A 4615-nucleotide genomic window follows, 5' to 3' on the forward strand; every position below is an offset into this window, starting at 1 on the left:
AATTTCTTTCTCAAATGTAATCCAAGGGTTTTCATTTGACTCTCATCTCTGTCCTTCCTTGAGACATTTAGTAATTCATTCCCTGAGGGATTCCTTGAATGACTGAGACAGTTGCTTTTTGCCTCCAAGGCAGCCCTAAGACCCTTCACTAGGTAGCATTCTGAGACCATTTGTGGGCTGTCTACTGAGCTCTTCTCTACCATATACCCAAGATTCCTCATCATTTTCATTCTTAGCTGGAAGTCTGTCAGGACCTTCTCATGGAATCTTCCTGGGAAACTCAATTTAGTCTTTGCCTAAACCTTGCTATTATGGTCCTGGAGCTCATAGAATTTTCAGCAACCATGTCTGCCTTTTGGCTGAGATATTTCTATTAATTTACATTGTGGCTCCATCAGTGCTCAAGGCTGTAGATATTTGAAGGCATGTAGGCACCAGGGTGGGCTTACCTTCCTTGGACCATGAAGGTCCAGTTTCTCCTGGGGCTCACATGTAATAAGAAATGGCCAGGAAGGATGGAGAGTGGAACACAGGCATGGGATGACCATCTAACCAATGGAAAGTTGGCATGAAGACAAACAACTTCTTGAGATTTGGGGAACCCAGAGACTAAACCCCACAAACTTTACTGATGCTTCTTTAACACATGCCATGCCAGGTGCTGATTTTAAGTCAAGATAGGAGAATCTAACTCATTCTTGTATCTATGTAAAAACACTCCACAGTCCCCAGTCTGGGATGAAGAAGATGGCATGATTGGGAAGCAGGATTAAAGGTGGGCCTGGGGGTTCACTTGAGTGAAAGGTAGGGCTTGGGATTTAGATGGGGTTTGAGGCAAGGGTTTTGGAGATACACCAAGGAGAGGAACGCAATAGGAATGAGGATGTAGTATAATTTCTTGATCCTGCATTTGACTGTAGAAGCATTATAGAACCCGTTGAATAAGACAAAGGAGACACTAGTGGGGAAGTACTACTAGAAACCAGCAGAGTGTCTACTAAGGACTTGCTACGCAAAGAGGGAAGATCCCAGAAGAGCTGGCTATATTTCTGATGCAAGTTTCCCCCCAAACACATGAGTTAGAGGAGCTGCTAACAAATTCGCTGGTGTTCTGGTTTGCCTTCAATATTCTATCCAGTTTGGGGGACTGTGGCGACCTGTACATCAAATGGCTGCAGTGAATTCACAGAAGATGTCCATTGGTGTTCTGACCACATCTGTTTTGAAAATGGCCCCTCTTCTTTTTCTTTCTTCTCTAAAATCTGGAAAGGCATTCTGCTTTTCATTTGTCTCTCCAAGAATGCCAGGATGTTAAGATCAAGGAAAGAAACTCCACTGTCCTTCTTGTGCTTGGTAGCAGAGTCTCCCCAGAGATGGGTTTCTGGTAGATGGAAATGATCTTGCTCTTGCTGATAGTTAGAGTGTGATAATGTGGGGAGGCCCATGTTCTGGGCATGAGCATGCCAATAGGAGAATCCTGAAATTGACGGGCTTGAAAAGCCACTACCTCTGATTGTAAGGATACATGTGGACCACCCACCAGGGCTGTCTGAAGATGAGTTCTCTGGAATGGGCTGCAAGGAGATGGAAATAAATTTTGGTTGAGTGGCGGTTAAAGTGCAGTCTAGCAGTAGTGACACAGGGTCAGTGGTGCATGATGACAAGTAAATGAATCAGTAGGATTCTTTGTCTGAGACAGACTTGGTAAGGGGTTGACATCTTGGGAAATGGTGGGGTCAAGAGAGAAGATGGTATTCAGAGGTAAACTGGCCTCTGGTTGGGCAATAGGATCCCCTTTCTGAATGTCATACAGCAGGAGATGGAGAAAGGCAATGGTTTGGGGTGTGGAATGGTCCACTGGGAATTTGGAATTCAGAGAAAGAAAAGTCTATGATGGCAGAGACTGACCTAGTGGTGAGGCTTAGAAAAAGGTGAGGGGGCACCTGGCTGGCTCAGTTGGTTAAGTGTCCGAATTCAGCGCAGGTCATGATCTCATGGTTCATGGGTTCGAGCCCCATGTCAGGCTCTGTGCTGACAACTAGCTCAGAGCCTGGAGCCTGTCTTCAGATTCTGTGTCTCCCTCTCTCTCTGACCCTCCTCTGTTCACGCTGTCTCTCTCTGTCTCTCAAAAATAAACTTAAAAAAAAGAAAAAGGTGAGAAAAGGGAGGGAATTGATGAGGAAGGCTCAGGCAAAGGGGATGGTTTGAGGTCTCCTGGAGGGACTGCTGTGAAGGTAGCAGACAGACGGAATGATGAGTCAATCACAGGAGCTGAGGGAGCCAAAGGGGATCACAGAGGGAGTAGCCTCTTCCAGGGCCTCCAGGAAGTGCAGCCGATGGACCTGAGAAGTTGTCCAATTATACTCCTCACAGAAGGGCATGGACATAACACTTGAAAAAAGTGGATGGTTTCATGATGCTGGCACAGGGGACTGCAGGAGACAGGAGGTAGAAAGCTGCAGCCACAGCCAAAACAGACATATCTGACTCAGGCAATTCCGGCAGATAAATTGCCTCCTTGACTTTGCTCTGGCAGATTCTTGAACCTGGGAAACCAGGAGAATGATGAAGGTAGAAGCAAGAGATATTTTGAGAGACTGAGTACAATGTCATTTAAGTGATATCCTTGGTAGATTGGATTTGGAGAACTCAAACGATGAGGATATTGGCTCACATAATCAATGATAATAATAACAATGGTAATAATAAACCAGAGTTGATTTATCCATTTACCTATTGAAGGACATCCTGGCTGCCTCCCAGTTTTGGCAAGTATGAATAAAGCTCCTACAGGGTTTTTTTTAGACCACTTAATTGAGACTTAATCCACATATCCTACAATTCACCCATGAAAAGTGTACAATTCAGTGGCCTTTAGTGTAATCATAATGTTGTGCGTTCAGTCACTTCAGTCAACTTACATTTTCATTATTCAAAAAAGACGCTTTTCCCAGTTGCCTTCACGCATCCTTCTGTCTTCTCATTCCTCCTCCCCCTACCCTAGGCTACCACTAATCTACCATGTCTATGGATTTGTCAGTTCTGGACATTTCATATGCATGGAATCATGCAACATGTAGCCTTTTGTATCTGGCTTCTTTCATAGTGTTTCAAGCTTCATCCACATGGTAACATGTATCACCTATGCAGTAACATGTAAAATGTATTCATGATGGAACATGTAAAACGCCTTTTTATGGCAAATCTTATTCCATTGCACGGATAAACCATATTTTGTTTATACACTGATCTGTTCAATCTTTAGATTGTTCCTATTTTTTGGCTATATTGGATATCTGCTATGAATATTTCTCTACATGTTTTGGTGTGGATGTACATTTTCATTTTGTGCTTATTCTTTTTATAGCAACTTAATCAGACTTTGTCTAAGCATGTCTCTTTCTGACAGTTGGGGAGTAAAACCATATTACATTCCCTATGAAAGAGATCTCTGGGGTCTCAATGCAACTTTTATCAAATAACTGGGTGTATCAATATGACCTCTTGATAACACTTGCAAAATTAGACCTTGAATCAGAAGGAATGGTGGTGATGCATAATGTTTAACATTTAAGAATAATGAACACCTTATGTGCTGAAGGTCTATTCATAGAAAGTCAGAAAAGGGTGTGGGAAGAGTCAATGCAATCCAGCCAGAGGGAACGTGATCAAACCTATATAACATATATAAAAATATGTCTGGTCACGCTAATGCATGGTATAAGGATGAGAGTAGAAAAAAAATTGGGCTGAAAAAGTAGAGGGGGAATTGCTCTGAAAGCCTTTGAATGACAGTTTAAGGAGCTTGCCCTTTGTGCTGAGCGCAGTGGGAAGCTAAGGCAGCGGGAAACTTCATAACCAAAAAAATGGCATCCCCAGATATCTCTGTTTTGGGAAGAGGACTGCCAAAAGAGAAGCTGTTGAGAATTCATGAGGAACTATGCAAATTCATCACTATCACATAAGGCTCCCTTACAGATGATAGAAAACCAGATGAATTCAGCTTGCTTAATGTTAATTTATTGGCGTATATTCCTCTGCAATGCAAGAGCAGACCCGGCTTCTGACTCACTGCCCCTTGGTTCTGCTTTCTCAGTGTGGACTCATTCTCAAGCCACTTCTCCTGGGGTCCCAACATGGCATCCAGCCAGGAAAAGCAGAGACTTGTTGTCCCAGGGTTCTCAATTAAGTCCCCCCATTCAGGTGAATGGGACTAGCTCAGCTCATAAGAACACCCCTGAAATAATTACTGAGAGCCAGAATATACTGTTGGCCTGGTCTTAGCCAGTGCTACTCAAAGTGGGGTCCGGGGACCAGTACTTGTTCGCACATTTTCATCACCATCTGCAACAAGTATAAAAATCGAGGATGGTTAGAAACGTCTATTACAATTTTACAGAGTAATTGAATCTAATCATTAAATTCGGAGGTTTGTGTTTTGTCTTTGCTTTGTGTGTCATTTTGTCAGTGATTCATTTGCATTGTATTTTATGCAAGTATCAGACCAGGGTAGATGGAGGATCAGGGGAGGAAGCAAATTGAAGGACTGAGTGACTGTATACATGCTCCGCCGTGTACACGCACCACCTTGAAATCTGGAAGCACACAGGGAGAC

This window comes from Suricata suricatta, chromosome 13 (assembly GCF_006229205.1).
Source record: "Suricata suricatta isolate VVHF042 chromosome 13, meerkat_22Aug2017_6uvM2_HiC, whole genome shotgun sequence".
Classification (NCBI taxonomy): domain Eukaryota; kingdom Metazoa; phylum Chordata; class Mammalia; order Carnivora; family Herpestidae; genus Suricata; species Suricata suricatta.